Raw genomic sequence first — 19,450 nt, 5'->3', positions numbered from 1 at the left:
AACTGTAAACCCATCCCCTGTCTCCAGACCCCCATAGGGATCCCAGTGTTCCCACCTCCTAGCTTCTTACAATGATTTTCCTGCCAGTAACCCTGGCAACGGGCTGAGTCACTCATTGGACCTGCTGTCCCCTCCTGCAGCGATCAGCCAGGACCTAAATGAACCCAGGGTAAAGAGGCTCCAGGAAAGTCTCAGGAGTGGAAAACACAAATCCTAAGCTCCAATTAGGGCCTTCCTGATCTTGAGTGTGACAGGTCTGTGGCTGCTTCCTGTCGGTGTGTTTTGTAGGAGAGACTCAGCTTAGCCAGGGGCCCCAAAACCAACTCTGGTCCCTGAGCAATGTTTGGGGTCAGTCTGGGCCATTGGATATATGTCCATTTAACTGATATTTACAGAGCACCTACTGGGTACCAGGCACTGTTCTAGACAGTGAGGATGCATTAATGAAAGGGATAGACATGATCCCTGCCCTTAGGCAGCTCACAGTAGGGTTGGGGATAGACAGCCCATAAATAAGAAAAATAAACAAGCAAGATTATTTCAGACAGTGGTTAGTGCTATGAAGGAAATGACATCCTGTAACATAAAAGAGGGTGGTATGGGAGGGGAAACATGAGCTGGGTGGTCAGGGAAGGCCTCTTTGAGGCAGTGTCGCTTGAACAAAGACCTGAATAATGAAAAGCAACCAGGCCCATGGGTGTGAGCCAGTGGGGAGAGAGGTTAAAGGGCCTGGACACACCTGGGTCCCCAAAAAGCTAGCTGTTGGGAGCAGCCAAATTCCTGACCTTGGGTCCCTGAGGACTCTCCTGGGGCGTGGCTTTTCTCTCCTCCCTCCACCCCACCCTGTTCAGGACACTGTGCCCCCAAACTTTCTTCCTCCAGCCTGCCCTAGATTCCAAGATTCCTGATTACCATCCAGAGCTGTCTATACTCTTTCATTTGGACTGACTTTGTTGTGACACAGACTTTGCCAGGCCTCCACTCAGGGCACTGACAATGCCTGCCCAGTGTCCCCTGTCTCTCCCACCCCCAAGAAGACCTTTCTGGTTGAACTGAGAAGAGGGCACAGAGCAGCCAGGCTAGAGTCTGTTCAAGGAGAGGGTATCACCCTCCAAATTCACAGGCCTCCCCCCCAAGTCAATCTCTGAAGGAGAGGGAGCCATTTAACAATGCTTTTATGCTCTCTAAACTTGTGAAGTATGGTGGGGAGGGAAAGGAGGGTGGGGAGGCAGGGAAAGCAGAGGTTCTTTGGTCTCTGCAGGACTGGAGGTCAGCAGGGACTGGAGAGTAGGAGAGGCAAGGCAGGGCAGGGCAAATATGACTGGGGTGCGGAGCGGGGGCACAACTGGATTCCTAACCTTGGACATATGTACTGCTGGAGGCCGCCACCTCCCCAGGGCTCAGGGCTTCTCACTCCCAGGGAGCCCCAGGTTCAACCAACTCTGGCTTCTAAGGTCCTGGTGAGAGAGATGGTGAGCCCGGGAGGCTGGCGGTGGGGCACCAGCTCAGTGGGTGTGGGGGCAGCATGCTCACCCAGGCAGAACAGAAGTCCTGAGCCAGAAGCAAAGTGGGAATAATGATTCAAGACAAGGCCCTCTGTGTTAGAGGGCAATGTTGGGAAGAGCATTTGGTGCCACACTGTGGAGTATTTTGACTTACAGGGTGGAAGGAGATTAAAACTTCAATGCTGTAAACAGTATAAAGGCTTCATGTGGATGAGAGCCACCCCACAAGAATGGTGGAGCAGAAAATAGGCTCCCTGACACATGAACCACCAAACTAGCACTGAACTACAGTACTTCACCAGATCATTGCGTGAGAAATCAATAAACGTTCTCATTTAACCCAATGCTGTGTTGGGTCTCCGATGCAGCAGCTGAACCTATCACCTGATAAAGGAGTGAATACATGTATTAGTTAGCTATTGCCACAATAATGTTATATAAGAAAGCACCCCAAACGCAGTGGGTTGGAATAACAATTCTCACCAGTCTGCAGGCTGCCTGGCACACTGAAGCTCTAACTCTCTGCTGGCCAGGCCGGCTGTGCTTCTCACTGGTAGTCTGCAGATCAGCCAGGGCAGCTCTTTGCCACGTGTCTTTGTTCTGGGACCCAGACTGGAGGAGCAGCAGCTACCCAAGAAAAGCACAAGAGGGCAACCAGAAACCCATCAGGCCTCTTCATGCCTAGGCGTAAAGCTGGCGCACTTTCATCTCTGCCCATTCCAGGGGCCAAAGCAGTTCACATGGCCAAACCCCTGCCAGGGGATAGTAAGTAAGTGAGACCCAGCAAGGGTGTGGGTGCAGGGGTGTGGGTGGGGATCATGGCCAGTAACTCTACCTGTCCCAGGATATGACTGAGTCCTGCTTTGGAGGTCACACACCCCAGCTCCACTCCTCTAGGTTCACCTACAAATGGAGCATCATGAAAGATAGTGTCCATCCATGATGTGAAGACTCCCCACAGTTCTGTTAGGTCCAGAGCCCTGACAAGGCAAGAATCCCATCTCCTTTCTCTCCCAAGTGCCTAATTCCAGGCCCTGCCCTCAATAATGTCTCACATTTCCCAGTGAATTTTAAGCCATTTCTTAATTCTGCCCATATGATTCCTTAGGAAATACAGACTGGCCTCCTGTCAGCCCATAGTGCTATATATTTGCCCCATAAGCTGCAAAGGGACTGTACCATATGGAGCTGGAATTTGTATGCAGATCCAATACCAAATCTTGTATCCACTGCCACCCCTAAGGACCTCCAAAGGAAAGACCTTACACAAGGTAAACATCAAAACAGGTTAATGGAATTTCTTTCTCTAGAGGCCATTTGAATCTGAAGATTCTGATCACCTGAAATATCCTCAGAGGAAGCCTGGCTGGAGGCACTGCCCTAGTCAGGGTCCCCATCACAGTCCCCACGGCTCCTCAATCTCTTGGCCCCTCTCATCAGGACAAAAGCAAAATGGGCCCCAGGTGTTCCCCCTTAGTTGCTGCCTTTCCCAGCCAACGTTGCACGCTAAAGGAGAACCCCTTGAAGGGAGTCGTGTGAACCCTAAACAACGCTGTTCCCATCATCACTGCATTCCAGGTGTGGTCATGTGGGTGGGAGATGTATTTCAGGGCAGTGACTCATGGTCAGTCACTACCTTAATCTGGTAATGGTGGTTGTTTTCCAGGAGACAATGGGGAGGCTGAAGTGCTATGTTCCCTTATTTACCTTTGAATTTTATTAAAAAAAAAAAAAAATTGGAAATTAGGAGTCCCTAGATAAAGTCACTTGACCAGGACAGTGACTTCCCTGGAGCTGACATGTGCAATCTGCCTGAAACAAAATAAGTTAATAGATATTATTATTTCACATTTAATTTTTTCACAGCTTAAAGTTTTGGCTCTTGCCACCATCTCTCTGCTCTTGTGAGCTCACAGGCAATAAAGTGAAATAATAAGTAGCAAGGTGACGTTAAAGGGAAAACTCAACCAACTGCAATCCTGGTTGGCAGCATTTTTTTTCCTGAGAAATGTGTGATGATTGTGATTTTATTCTTTATGAATAAATATGGCCTTAGTACCTGTCGGGAAGGTTATTCCTACTTCTGTAACTGAAATAAGTGTTCTGCAGAATGCATCACTTCAAATGCCTTGCCTCCTGAGCAAGTTTGACTATGGGGAGTATGGGGGTAATAGAGGATAGGGATCCTGCTTGTAACCTGCGTCCAGGCCAGTTGAGGTGGGAATAGGGGTAGGGGGAGCTGTGCAACACCCAGTCATGCTTTTAGAAAAAGAATAAATACAGGGGGGATTGGATTAAAGATGTGGCATGAGAGCAGCATGAGAGGTGAGACAGAGACCTCCTCCTAAAACCACATATAATATGAAAATATAATTAATACAACTAATCCTGAAAGAGCAACAGGAAAGAAGGCTGCACCAGACTACATGCACCTGGAGAAAGTGGAAGACCTCATGGAACAGGGTAACGTACCAAAGCTGTGACCTGACAGGGTCCAAACCCTTCCTCTACCCCAGCTCACTGGCAGGAGGAAGAGAAACGGAGCAGGGAGGGAGTGGACACCCGGGACTGCTGAACACCTAGCCCTGGAGATATGCTCTGGAAGCACAAACCTACATTGCAGCGATTTAGTGGGGTTGGAAAGCTAAGACAGGAAGAATACCTGGAGAGACAGAGGTTCCAGCTGCTTGTGGGAAACAGGGATCCATATCTGGCTGATCTGGGTGGGTAGGCTGAGAGACTTCCTAAAAGCGAGAGGGCTGCTAAAGGGGCAAGGATTGCACAGAGCTTACTGCTCAGGAGAAAGGACAGGTAGACAAAATTGTTTGGGTGCACTCTGCCCAGCAGGTTGAGAACTTCAACGATCTTCAGGCACTCCATTCCCCTGGCTGGCTATGAGCTCCAAGGCCCCCCACCATGATATGCAGCCTGCTGTGTCTCCCTCCTGGCTAGCCTGCACCTGGCTCAGGCTCACAAACCGGCAACCCCGCCCTGGCATCAGGCCAGCCAGAGGGAAGCCCCACCTACAGCAGCTATAAACACAAAGCATAGAAGCAAAGCATACAAGCTTATGCCTATGTGTTCAGCCCACAGGTTCTGGCAGTGGAGACAGGCATAGGAGCTGGGAGGCAGGAAACAGCTCTTTCCTCCCCCCAGGCACCAACACCACTCCCCTGCGACCCCCGACATTGCTCCAGGGGCTGAGCGGCTCCAGAGAGTAGAGCTTCTGGGCACTAGAGGGCACCACAGACAAATTACAAAACGTCAAAGGAACCTGGTTCAAAGTAAAATTATGAATACACCTGAGAAAGATTCAAATGAAATCAACCTCATTAATCTTCCTGAAAGAGATTTCAAAATAAAAATCATTAACATGCTCATGGAGGTATAGAAAAATATTCAAGAACTCAGGAACGAATTTAGGATGGAGATCCATTTGTTGAAGAACACAATGGAGGGTATTAAAAGCAGATTACATATGGTGGAGGAGACAATAAATGAAATAGAAATTAGGGAAGAGGAAAATAAAGAAGCTTAGGCATAGAGAGGGAAAAGGATCTCTAAGAATGAAAGAATACTGAGAGAACTGTGTGACCAATACAAACAGAACAATATTTATATTATAGGGGTACCAGAAGAAGAAGAAGAGAGAAAAAGAGATAGAAAGTGTCTTTGAGGAAGTAATTGCTGAAAACTTCACCAATCTGGGGAAGGAGAGAGTCTCTCAGGCCACGGAGGTGCACAGATCTCCCAATACAAGGGACCCAAGGAGGACACCACCAAGACATATAATAATTAAAATGGCAAAGATCAAGGATAAGGACAGACTATTAAAAGCAGCCAGAGAAATAAGATCACATACAAAGGAAAGCCCATCAGGCTATCATCAGACTTCTCAGCATAAACCTTACAGGCCAGAAGGGTAGTGGCATGATATATTTAACGCAATGAAGCAGAAAGACCTTGAACCAAGAATAAATAATCCGGCAAGATTATCATTTAAATTTGAAGGAGGGATTAAACAATTTCCAGATAAGCAAAAGTTGAGAGAATTTAGCTCCCACAAACTGTCTCTACAGTGTATTTTGGAGGGACTGCTATAGATGGAAGTGTTCCTAAGGTTAAATAGCTGTCAGCAGAGGTAATAAGAAAGGATGGACAAAGAGTACAGAATATGATACCTAATATATAAAGAATGGAGGAAGAAGAAAAGGAGGGGGGAAAAAAGAACCTTTAGATTGTGTTTGTAATAGCATACTAAGTGAGTTAAGTTAGACTCTTAGATAGTAAGGGAATTACCCTTGAACCTTTGGTAACCATGAATCTAAAGCCTGCAATGGCAATAAGTACATACCTATGGATAATCACCCTAAATGTAAATGGACTGAATGCACCAATCAAAAGACATAGAGTCACTGAATGGATAAAACAAAAAGACCCATCTATATGCTGCCTACAAGAGACTCACTTCAAACCCAAAGACATACACAGACTAAAAGTGAAGGGATGGAAAAAGATATTTCATGCAACTAATAGGGAGAAAAAAGCAGGAGTTGCAGTACTTGTACAGACAAAATAGACTTCAAAACAAATAAAGTCACAAGAGACAAAGAAGGACATTACATAATGATAAAGGGGTCAATCCAACAAGAGGATATAACCCTTATAAATATATATGTACTCAACACAGGATCACCTACATATGTGAAACAAATACTAACAGAATTAAAACGGGAAATAGAATGTACTGCATTCATTCTAGGAGACTTCAACACTCCACTCACTCCAAAGGAGAGATCGACCAGACAGAAATAAGTCAGGAGACAGAGGCACTGAACAACACATTAGAACACATGGACCTAACAGACATCTACAGAATGCTCCACCCAAAAGCAGCAGGATACACATTCTTTTCAACTGCACACGGAATATTTTCCAGAATAGACTACATACTAGGCCACAAAAAGAGCCTCAGTAAATGCAAAAAGATGGAAATTGTACTAACCAACTTCTCAGATCGCAAAGGTATAAAACTAGAAATAAATTGTACAAAGGAAACAGAAAAGCTCACAAACACATGTAGGCTCAATAACATGCTTCTAAATAATCAATGGATAAATGACCAAATTAAAACAGAGATCAAGCAATATATGGAAACAAATAAAAACAAGAGCACAACGCCCCAATTTCTGTGGGACACAACAAAGGCAGTTCTAAGAGGGAAGTATATAGCAATCCAGGCCTATTTAAAGAAGGAAGAGCAATCCCAAATGAATAGTTTAAATTCACAATTATTGAAACTGAGAAAAGAAGAACAAGTGAAGCGTAAAGTCAGCAGAAGGAGGGACATAATAAAGATCAGAGAATAAATAAATAAAATTGAGAAAAATAAAACAATAGAAAAAAATCAATGAAACCAAAAGCTGGTTCTTTCAGAAAATAAACAAAATAGATAAACTCCTAGCCAGACTTATTAAGAAAAAAAGAGAATCTACACACATAAACAGAATCAGAAATGAGAAAGTAAAAATCATGACGGACCCCACAGAAATACAAAGAATTATTAGAGAATACTATGAAAATCTATATGCTAACAAACTGGATAACCTACAATAAATGGACAACTTTCTAGAAAAATACAACCTTCCAAGACTGACCCAGGAAGAAACAGAAAATCTAAACAGACCAATTACTAGCAACGAAATTGAATTGGTAATAAAAAAACTACCCAAGAACAAAACTCCCAGACCAGATGGATTCACCGTTGAATTTTATCAGACATTTAGAGAAGATGTAATACCCATTCTCCTTAAAGTTTTCCAAAAAATAGAAGAGGAGGGGATACTCCCAAACTCATTCTATGAAGCTAACATCACCCTAATACCAAAACCAGGCAAAGACACCACAAAAAAAGAAAACTACAGACCAATATCCCTGATGAACAAAGGTGCAGAAATACTCAACAAAATATTAGTAAACCGAATTAAAAAATACATCAAGAGGATCATCACCATGATCAAGTGGGATTCATCCCAGGGATGCAAGGATGGTACAATATTTGAAAATCCATCAACATCATCCACGACATCAACAAAAAGGACAAAAACCACATGATCATCCCCATAGATACTGAAAAAGCATTCGACAAAATTCAACATCCATTCATGATAAAAACTCTCAACAAAATGGGTATAGAGGGCAAGCACCTCAACATAATAAAGGCCATATATGACAAACCCACAGTCAACATTATACTTAACAGTGAGAAGTTGAAATCTTTTCCTCTAAGATCGGGAACAAGACAAGGATGCCCACTCTCCCCATTTTTATTCAACATAGTACTGGAGGTCCTCACCATAATAATCAGCAACACAAAGAAATACAAGGCATCTGTCTATATTGGCAAGGAAGAAGTCAAACTGTCACTGAGTGCAGATGACATGATACTGTACATAAAAAACCCTGAAGAATCCACTCCAAAACTATTAGATCTAACATCTGAATTCAGCAAAGTTGCAGGATACAAAATTAATACACAGAAATCTGTTGCATTCCTATACACTAATGATGAACTAGCAGAAAGAGAAATCAGGAAAACAATTCCATTCACAATTGCATCAAAAAGAATAAAATACCTAGGAATAAACCTAACCAAGGAAGTGAATGACCTATACCTGGAAAACTGCAAGACACTCTTAAGAGAAATTAAAGAGGGTACTAATAAATGGAAATTCATCCCATGCTCTTGGGTAGGAAGAATTAATATTTTCAAAATGGCCATCCTGCCTAAAGCAATCTGCAGATTCAGTGCAATCCCTATCAAAATACTGACAGCATTCTTCAATGAACTGGAACAAATAGTTCTGAAGTTCATATGGAACCACAAAAGACCACGAATAGCCAAAGCAATCCTGAGAAGGAAGAATAAAGCAGGGGGGATCTCACTTCCCAACTTCAAGCTCTACTACAAAGCCAAAGTAATCAAGACAATTTGGTACTGGCACAAGAACAGACCCATAGACCAATGGAACAGACTAGGGAGCCCTGATATAAACCCAAGCATATATGGTCAATTAATATATGATAAAGGAGCCATGGACATACAATGGGAAAATGACAGCCTCTTCAACAACTGGTGTTGGCAAAACTGGACAGCTACATGCAGGAGAATGAAACTGGATTATTGTTTAACCCCATACACAAAAGTAGACTCCAAATGGATCAAAGACCTGAATGTAAGTCATGAAACCATAAAACTCTTAGAAGACAACATAGGCAAAATCTCCTGAATATAAGCATGAGCAACTTCTTCCTGAACGCATCTCCTCGAGCAAGGGAAACAAAAGCAAAAATGAACTCATGGGACTACATCAAACTAAAAAGTTTTTGTACGGCAAAGGACACCATCAACAGGCATCCTACGATATGGGAGAATATATTTGTAAATGACATCTGACAAGGGGTTAACATCCAAAATATATAAAGAACTTATATGCCTCAAAACCCAAAAAGCAAATAACCCGATTAACAAGTGGGCAGAGGATATGAACAGATACTTCTCCAAAGAATAAATTCAGATGGCCAACAGACACATGAAAAGATGCTCCACATCACTAATCATCAGGGGAATGCAAATTAAAACCACAATGAGATATCACCTCACACCAGTAAGGATGGCCAGCATCGAAAAGTCTAAGAACAACAAATGCTGGCGAGGATGTGGAGAAAAGGGAACCCTCCTACACTGCTGGTGGGAATGTGGGCTAGTTCAACCATCGTGGAAAGCAATATGGAGGTTCCTCTAAAAACTAAAAATAGAAATATCATTTGACCTGGGAATCCCACTCCTTGGAATTTACCCAAAGATTACAACTTCTCAGATTCAAAAAGACATGCACCCCTATGTTTATTGCAGCACTTTTTACAATAGCCAAGATATGGAAGCAATCCCAGTGTCCATCAGTAGATGGATGGTTAAAGAAGAGGTGGTACATAGACACAATGGAATACTATTCAGCCACAAGAAACAAATCCTACCATTTGCAACAACATGAATGGAGCTGGGGGATATTATGCTTAGTAAAATAAGCCAGGCAGAGAAACACAAGTGCCAAATGATTTCCCTCATTTGTGGAGTATAACAACGAAGCAAAACTGAAGGAACAAAATAGTACCAGACTCAGAGACTCCAAGAAGGGACTAGTAGTTACCAAAGGGGAGGGGTGTGGGAGGGCGGATGGAGAGGGAAGGAGAAGGGAGTGGAGGAGTATTATGTTTAGTACACATGGTATGGGGGATCACGGGGAAAACAGTGTAGCACAGAGAGGGCAAATAATTAATCTGTGGCATCTTACTACACTGATGGACAGTGACTGCATTGGGGTATGGGTGGGGACTTGATAATATGGGTAAATGTAGTAACCACATTGTTTTTTCATGTGAAACCTTCGTAAGAGTGTATATCTATAATATCTTAAAAAAAAAAAAACTCAGGGAAAAAAAAAGATTTCTGAAAAGCTAGGAACATGGAAAAAATTTAGCCATCAACCTAGGTGTGCGTTTCCATAGACCCAGCAGATACGGAGAAGCTGCGACTAAGACTACTTTCAGGTATCATTTCTATAGTTTGTTACCAGAGAGGTTTCTCTGATCGTGTAGAGCACCCCAAACCACAAGGAGGCGCAGCGTTCTCTCCTGAGCGTGAAGCCGACTCTCGGTGTTGCCTTTGTAACACCTGTGCTGTTGATCTTTCTCTTTTGGAAGAGCAAGAAGGGGAGGGCGCCGTCTGAGTGGTTTCAGCTTGAGGAGTTACTTTTGTTGTTACTGTTGTGGGTGTTTACAGTTAACACAATATACTAAAGTGCAAGGAGCATTCTTGATAACTTAATGTCCATTGGTGGGGTTGTAATGACCTGTGGGGTGCTGTGTCCAAGGACGGCCATGTGTGAATTTGTCAGTAATCTGAGGTTATTGAAATACAAGGTTTGTCTTCTTTATCCTGCTATTTATCTATTATCTATTTATCCTGCCACTTGTTCTCTATGATGATTTCTTCCTGTCTCAGTCCCAGTCAAACACCACCAGAGAAAGAGCTGGAGATAGTGTTAATCTCCAAGAAGGTGATGTGGGCAGTTTACCGTCACTAACTGCTATGTGGAGATTAAATACAGGTGGCAGGGAGGAGTGCTGGGTTAGGCACCTGCATTTAACTAAAAGAAGATTGTGTGGTGATCAAGGAAATTAACCAGATCTGAAAGATATTTAAGTGGTAAAATTGTCAGGACTTGGGGATTGATTCCATGCAGATATGCATGAGACTGGTTGTCAAGGATAAGTGTCAGGTTTAGGGCTTGAACAAATGGGTGGACAATGGTTCCATGTTAAAATGGAGAAAACAGGAGGAACTGAATTAGGCCAGTGGGGTGGGAAGTGATCGCAGAGCTCAGCTGTAGGGCACATTTAAGGAATATTTCTGACCTTTTAACAGATGAAGGGCAAAAGAGATGGAACTGTGGAAGCTGACTGAGAAGAAGCAACACAAGAGCAGGCAGGAAACGGGTGTGCTTTTGGTAGAAGCTAAGGAATGGATGGGACAGTGAAGTGTGTAGAAAACAGATGAGAGATTAAGATGGAGACAGAAAGGTACCATGGCATTTAGGTGTGACCTTATTGATCCTGTGGTAGGACAAACTGGTTTGGGTGGACTGATCACTGAAGGAACGTGAGGGCTTGTCACTGGGAAGAAAGAGATCCCTGAAGTCAGGCTGTGGTGGAGAGTATCGAGGTGGGTGTGCAGTCAGCTGGGGAAGAGAGGGGAGATGCCAGATCCAGACCGGGTTTAATTAAAGAAGGACGAACAATTCTTACACAGATGGAAAGTCTGAGCAGAGCAGGAGAAATGAGAAGTGGGGGAGAGCAGCTCCCAGGAGGCAGGAGGCAGCCAGAAAAGATGGGAAGTGCAGATGTAGGTGGGTTCGTTTATGTAATGAGACCACATTGAGGGTTTTTCAACCGATAGCTTTTCAATGTCAAATATGAGGCAAGATCATTGCCGAGGGAGGCTGGTGAGAAAGAGCCAAGGGTGTTGAAAATAAAGGAATTAAATGATTATCCTAGAGAGCAGGTGAAGAAGAGGCACATCTTGAGAGTGTGCCCCTTCTCCCCCCATCTACTTGCCTGCTTTTGAAGCTTTGGGATTGCTTCTGGTTTTGATTGCATCTCTCCTGATAGAGTTAATTTCTGTTTCTTCCACTCTGGCCATGTACCATGTAGTTCCTTCTTGATTTCTTCCTGTATCTTCAGTGGCCAAGCTTTCACTGTGAGCCCTAGATAGTTCTTGGTCCTCTGTCAAGGTTGGGGGTTGTGAGGGAAGCAGTATGTACTTGAGAGTTCGCTCTTTGGTCTGTTATTTACTAGCTGGAGTACTTGGGAAGTTCCTTAACCTCAAGTCTATTCTTCTGTAAAGTAGGTAGATGTAGTAACCATGTTAGAGTAGGTTGATAGCTAGACTTAAGTAGGATGAGGGAGGGGGCACTTGGATCAGATGCTTGCTTACACGCTCTACGTTCCATGCAAGCTGTTCCCTTGGGATGTGGAGTGAGGGTATGGATAATAGATTGGCCGAATCTTGCTGGTTCCAGCATGGTGGAGAAATTGTCCCAAAATCCATTAACATAGTAAAAATCATATGGCTCCATCATTAGTATAGTAAAAGTCATACCTCTCATCACCATGACAGTGCTGATGGGGACCAAATACAGTAAAAAAATCTCTCCTCCCAAAGTGAGGGTGGAGCATGCCCCAACTCTGGGAAAACCACATCTGTTCCCTTGGGATCTAATCTCAGTCAATTTTCATCTCTGTATAAGAAAAGCTCCCTGTTTTTCCCTCAGCGTGACCCGCTCTGGGTTTGCCCCTGCCCCAAATCTCAGGTGTGTACTCTTGCCTTTTTCTAAATTTCTCATTTTCCAATAAACTCTTAATGCTCAATGGCTTTATGCACCTATTCTTGAATTCTTTCTCTCTACAAGACCAAGGACCCATGGCCAGTGATAGTAATAGCATCAACACACAGGGTTTTGTAAGGGTTAAATCAGGTAAAGCAAGTGCAGTAGTAGTTGAACACTCCTTTCCTCTGTTCTGAAAAAGCCGCCCCCTTAGAGGAGAAATCCCTGTATTTTCCCCAGTGTTCCCTGTCTGAGGACCATCCACCAAGGGAGATTCCAGGCACAAAACCAACATGTCATTTTTGAAGCCTCTTTCCCTGACCCCTGCCAACCCCTGCCTCCCCACCCAGAGCAGATCTATCAGTGAGTCCCATTTTGTTGACTTCCAGAACAGCCTAAGTGTCTCCTTCCTTACTATGTCCATATGCAAGCCCCCGTAATCTCTCCCACAGACATCTTTCAGTGGCCTCAGAACTGGTCTCCACAGCTTTAGATCTCCCAGTGGCTTCCCTTCACACTTAAAATCTAGACATCCCTGGCCTCACCTTTGCCTAGAAAACCATCAGCTGTCTGGCCCTTGCCTGTACCTCATACCCTATGCTCTGTAGATATCTTCGAGGTGCTGAAACATGTCACGTTGTTCCTTGCTTTGGGACTTTGCATTAGTTGTTTTCTCTGTTTAAATGTAACCTCCAAAATGAGGCCCTCTCTGATCACCCACATCTAAAGTAGCCACGTCTCTTTCTGTTTCAATAAAATCTTTGGCATGCCTCATTATGTGACATCCTATTGGATATTTTTTGTCATCATCTCTCCCCATCACTAGAATATAAGCTCTGAGAGTAGAGACCTTTACTCCGCTCTCTATCTCTGTATGCCCAGTACTAGAATAGTGACCTACAGCTCTACTATTTAATAGCTGTCTGCCTGCCTAGTTACCTGACTGGCAAATTACTTAATCTTTCTGTGCCTTAAAGTTTCTCCATCCATAGAACTGGGATTATTAACATTGTATTTTTCTCACATGTAAAGCACTTAGAATGATGCCTAGTACCTGGCAAGTCCTCAATAAACAGTAACTAATATTGTTATAGTTGGGACTGATGTTATTTGCTGAGGGAAGAAAGGATGTTAACTCCACCAAACAACTAGCTTAATTTAAAAAATTCAAAAAGCGTGAACAGGTAGTACAACATGGTACAAAACCCAAAAAGTTTTGTTTCCCAGCGCTGGTTCTCAGCCACCCATTTCCCCACCCTGCCACACAAAGTCTAACTTAGACCAGCATTTGAAACTCAAACTTAGGACAATGGGTGGGTGCAACTGCTGAATTACTTATCACTCGAATCAGCTTGGGTCTCACTGGCAAAGGCAAAGGTCTCCATTGCCTTTGATTTTCTGGGGAGAAGTTGTTTTACCGGAAGTGTGGAGCAAAAGATAAAGGGTGTGACTGGTTGTCATTCAGTATTATGTTAATTAGGCAATGGCTGTTAAGAAAGCTTTTTAATTATTACATTTCCACTTAAAACATTAGAAAGCCCTTTTACGTGATAGCATTTGAAAGACTGTAATGCAAAGTCTCTTTCATTTTCCAGTAGAACCAGAAATAGAGACCCTATTTGACCCTCAGTAAGAAGTGCACGGCTTCCCTAGACCTAGCAAATGCTGAGACGCCAAAACTAAAACTGCTGTCAAGAATCACTTCTATAGCTAGTTATTAAAAAGAGTTCTTTACCAGTCGTAGGTAGAGTGCTGAAGGAGGTGTATTCTCTCCTGAGCGTGAAGCTGGCTGTTGATGTTTCTGTAATCACCATTTGCCATCGTACTATCTGAATGGTATTTGTTCTTCTTTGGTATAATAGTAGAAAAGGTATTCAGGACCTTGTGAAACTTCCTGTGTATCTTGTTAGGATTTCTCTGGTGTGGCAATGCTTGCTTTTCACATGTCTGGTTCTGATCAATGGGGTGTATAATAAAGGTATAGATAACTTAGGAATTATGTACAAAAGTGACTTAAAGTAGTTTGAAGACATAATTGCCATGTTTTACAAATTGTTTTCAAGGTTTCTTTTTCCCCCTGAGTGCTTATTCCTTTCAGTTATGTTTCTTTAGTTAACTGTAGTTTTAAATCATCCTCTTGTCTGGTGTGCTTCTTTTTTCCTTTCATAATCTGAATATTAGGAAAGGAATATTTTTTTTGATTTTTGGGCCTTACCTTTAAATTATACTTTATTTTTACACTGGGTCTCTTAATACATCAATGCCTGTCATTGCACATTGAGTTAGAAAAACCAGCAAAATTTGATTCTACTGACTCATGTTACATCTAGTTCATTTTAGGTAAAAACACACTTCGTTTCCTATTGAAAGTGTTAATGCCCTTGAAAACTTCCCCAAAACCCAGAAAACAGTGTATATTCAGCTAATTCAGTTCTCATGTCAGTGAGTAAAGCCACTGTTTTCACTTTGCATTTTCACTCGTCTGACACTAGCCCAGTCCCTGTTCTTAAATTTTGGATTATCACTTTCTCCTAGCCTCACTTTTCCACTTGAGCTCATGGTTTAAGAAACCACTGCAAACTCCTCAGGAAATGTCTAGAACATGCTTTCTTGGGTGACCCTTAAAAAAAAAAAAAGCCATGAGGTTATTTCAACCAGTGGAGTTAAAGTTACATATTTTTGAAAGTTTGCTAGTCGGCCTTTAAAGTGTATCATACTGTATACATTCTGCAATTTCCTTTTCCCATTTAACAGTGCTCCCTGTCCATCTCTAGGCCAACTGATAAAGAGATCTAAATCATTCATTTTAATAACTGCTTAATATTTTGACATATATTTGGTACATATTTATGTATGTACCATAACTTATTCAGCTGTACTCCTATCAAATGTTAAGATTTTTTCTTTTTTTTTGTAGTTTGTATCACCAGAAAAAATGCGTTGATAAAATACTTTGTAATGTATCTTTATATAACAAGTTTTCTTATATTTCCAATGGGATTTCAGAGTCAGACTTTTAATAGATATTGCCATATTGATTTCCAAAAGCTGTACAACAGTTCACATTCCCAGCTGCATTTAAGAATGTCTGTCTCTTCTCCAGCACTGAATGTTTTCTCATTTTTTTCAAGCTTCACAGGAAGTTTACCTTGTTTTCCACTCTTTTAACCCAGGTACCATGTTGCGTTGTTTTACTGAATATTGCAGAGTTGGCTGAAATACCCATCCTTCCTGTATGTAGGTTATTTGTTGTATTCCCTTGTCCCCCTTCTATCTTCCTACTTTCCTCAAAGCTATCTAGGTTCCTTTTTCTTAGAAATTAGTATTTTATCTCCCCTCTGTGTTTAATTCAGTGGACAGCATTGCTAGTAATTGAAGCTTTCTGCAATTCTGAGCAGCAAGGCTGAGGAATTAGGATGGGAGGGAGACAGTATGGTATAGTGCATGGACTTTGGACTTTGGAGCCAGGTTACTTTGTGACCCCTGGCAAATTGATTAATCTCTCTATAACTCAGTTTCTCCATCCATAAAACAATAATAACAATAGTTATCCTGTTGAACTGTTGTGAGGATTGACTTAGATGGGTGCCTGGCACACATCACTATTAATAACAGGTTTTGCCTCCTAAGAGGCCCAGAGGTTAGGTGACTGACACAAATGGAGGCCTCTGGCTAAAAAACAGTGTTCATTAGGATTTCAACACTTGAACCCCGGTCTCTCGACTCTTTTGGTCAGTCTTTGATCAAAGCTACCTTTAGGCACTTCTTGGGAGACTTACTTTAGTCACTTTGGTATCAGCCACAGCATGGGTACAATACTGGTCTGAAATACATATCTGTTGAATGAATGAATGAAATGTATTTTAATACCAGGAAGTCACCGACGGGCTGTTTATGGAAGTTGTGGGGTTCAAAATTACCAACGGTAATGACCCCTATCTTGCCCAGTTTTGTACAATGAACACCTTTGCTTGGATTCATTCATTCAGTACTAGGTGCTTGGGATACTGTGGATACACAAAGCCATTTAAGTCTCTGCCCTTGTGAAATACAGTCTTATGCAGAGGACAGGCATAAAGACGTTTGATCTGGTAAGGTCAGGGAAGGTGTGTGTAAAATTGCAATATTTCCAGAATCCCTCTCCTGGCCTTAGTGCATCTCCATATCAATAGGTGTTTCCAAGGGGTGAAGAGAAGTAGTTCATCTCTGTATCAATATGTAACCATGAGGGGGAACGAGGGCATATCTGGATGGGAGAGGTTGGTTGGGGTCCCTTTTTTGCAGCTGGGTTGCAATGATGCCAGGGGTTCTTGTTTGCGGAGTCAAAGAATGAACTTAGCAAACAGTCAAGGTAGGAGAGAACGAGGGAGACTTTTATTGAGAGATACAGTGAGAGGACAGAGCTCCTGGCTCACACCAGGAGGAGACAAGAGGGCCTGTAGTGGTGCATTGTCTAGGGGTTTTATAGGCAGTTGAGGATATTTGGGAACATGAAAAAAAAGCTTAGGGGTGTAGACTTGTTAAGTGGTCCCTGAATATTTAGAATTAACATAAGGAATTTCCTGCTTCGATTTCTCTCTGGGATACTGGCGTCTTGGTCTGGGAGTATATCAAAAGGCCGCCTGTCCAGCTCCCAAAGTGGGCTAAGGTATTGTCCATTTGCTAAAGAGTAAGTTAAGAATCTTACTTCTTAAACTTCCTGGGTGTTAAAATGCAATCTTATCTTTAAGGTAGAATCCTTCCTGCCTTTTAGTATGTTGTTTACAGCTGGGTCTGTATGCTAAATTAGTTGCCCAGTTTGCAAAATCACCTCATCAGATCTGAAGGAGGAAAGACAGCACATAGGCCTGGGCCTTTAGCATGCTAAGGTGAATCTTATACATGATTACAAATGATTAGCATAATAAAAACATGTGCTACTCTTCTTTATCTGAGGAATATTAACTGATCTCATTGCAGAATGACTCTAGAGCTTAATGTTCAACACAGTTTTGGTAGGGGGTTTCCTTGCATGTAGTTACATTGCTCTGACTGTAAATATCCTGCCTTGCTTTTTCCAGAGGCCCTCACCCTATTCTGTCTAAGCCCATGGTCCCTGTCTCAGCAAGAGACATGGGTAAGCAGAAGTGGATGAATGCTTATAGGCAATACATAGGTTTCTCCCACTTTATTTCTCTTTTTCACTGATTTTGGTTTCAAAAGTATTTTGCCCCGAGGCTGGGAAAATATCCTCCCCCACCCCCTGCCAGTATTACAGAATGGTGCTGTGAGATAATGATACTTGGACAGATGTCTTAATGATGAATTGAAATTAAGTTGGGGAAGAAGTGGAAGGAAAATTCCTTGCAGAGAGAACAGTTTGTGTAAAAGGCCCTGTGGCAGAAGGGAACGTGACAAGTATGAGGACCTGTAAGGAGTTCAGTATAGCTACAGTGGGGGGAAATTTTGTACAAAGTAAGGCTGGAGATGTGGGTGTGGGCTAGACAACGCAGGGCCTTGAAAGTCTGTAGAGGTTTTGTGTTCAGTCCTGTGGGTAAAATTGTAACATTTCCAGAATATCTCGCCTGGCTTTGGCACATCTGCATATCAATAGGCGTTCAGTGGTGGAAAGAAGTGTGGCTTTAGTGCATTTGCATCATTCCTCAGGAGTGGAGAGATCATCTCCATATCAATGGGTATTATCTGGGCACGGAGGGCTTATCTGTACCTGAGAGGTGAGTGGAGGGGGGTGGTGAGGGCTGTTTTTTGGCTTCTGCTGGAGCAGCAAAGGAGAGAAACGGCCTCAGACTGCAGCTTGTGAGCAATAAACGGATTTTAAACTTTATTTCTCCCTTTGACTGATTTCGGTTTTTAGAGGTATTTTGCTCCGGGATTTCCTCTCCCCGGACTAACAAGCCCAGAGCTGGGAAATTGCTGAAGCTTTAAGTACGGGAATGATGTATCGCTCTGCTTGTTTAAACCCATTTACTTAAACATTGCACAATGTTTAATAAAAATTACTTGATTTGGAAAATACGAAAGAACATTTATATATCCGGTATTTTGATCACGGTATAAAGTCTAACAATAGGAAGCTCTTTTCAAATGTCTCTGTCCTTGGCTTTGGGTCAACATTTCACCACCCACTTTTTTCTTTTCCGTTTTTCTTGCCGAAGGTCTCCAAGCTTTCCCCACCGGTCTAAACTGAGGCTTGTTCTGGCGCTGTGGCGCGCTTTGTGATCGTCAGCATTCTACGTACGCCTGGCGCGGCGGAACTATCGCGGGAACAGGTTGGGGCTCGAAATAACTGGTCTGTGATTGGCTGTTCATCAACTGTATGTTAATTATGACGACTTGAACTAACTTTGGAAACGCAAGCGGGTTCAAAATGCTTTGTCGAATTTTTTAAATCTAAAATGTCTTTAGAAAACATAGGTTTATGTACATATGGGACGAATAGTGCCGCAAGAAATACTCACCGTGACTGTAATATGTGTGGGTTTCGTCCAGTTTGGAAAAGCAGAGGGTGTTCAGTTAAGACTATACTTTCAGGGATCATTTCTATAGTTCGTTACTAGAGAAGTTTCTCTGAATGTGTAGAGCACCCGAAACCACGAGGAGGAGGTGTAGTGTTCTCTTCTGAGCGTGAAGCTGACTGTTGGTGTTGTGCGTGCAACAACCATCTGTCATTGATGATCGTTCTTCTCTTCTTTTGGAAGAGTGAGAGGAAGGGAACACAGTCTGAGTGGTTTTCTTTCATCAGTGTTTGAAACGACAGGTGTGTTGTATGACGCGTTTTTCAGATATTTAGTGGTACCTATTTTTGCTTATATTTCTGAGATCTGTACTTCGTGTCTGTTTTATGGGTCTATATTATTTAGAGAACAAAGTAAGAACGTTTCTCCGTACTTAAGAATTAATGTTTACTCCTGATTCACGTTTTATAACTTGTTTTTCTTTCTTGATGTGTTTGGGGTATGTTCCTTAATTTTTTTCCTTTTGTCAAGTTTGTATTTTAGT

General features: G+C 42.6%; 1 non-coding gene and 2 pseudogenes across 1 annotated transcript; all 3 read left to right on the top strand.

The window, feature by feature from the left end:
- The first annotated feature begins 10,101 nt into the window (after positions 1-10,101).
- Positions 10,102-10,299, top strand: LOC118917920 (small nucleolar RNA U3; annotated as a pseudogene).
- Positions 10,300-14,131: 3,832 nt separating this feature from the next.
- Positions 14,132-14,330, top strand: LOC118917921 (small nucleolar RNA U3; annotated as a pseudogene).
- A 4,636-nt stretch (positions 14,331-18,966) lies between these two features.
- Positions 18,967-19,180, top strand: LOC118917913 (small nucleolar RNA U3). The gene has a single exon (XR_005026927.2). It is a non-coding gene; the product is annotated as a small nucleolar RNA U3 (small nucleolar RNA).
- The last annotated feature ends 270 nt before the right edge of the window (positions 19,181-19,450 follow it).

Source organism: Manis pentadactyla, chromosome 4, assembly GCF_030020395.1.
Source record: "Manis pentadactyla isolate mManPen7 chromosome 4, mManPen7.hap1, whole genome shotgun sequence".
Taxonomy (NCBI): Eukaryota; Metazoa; Chordata; class Mammalia; order Pholidota; family Manidae; genus Manis; species Manis pentadactyla.
The sequence above is the reverse complement of the archived record's forward strand: the minus strand, read 5'-3'. Positions and strand labels throughout refer to the sequence as shown.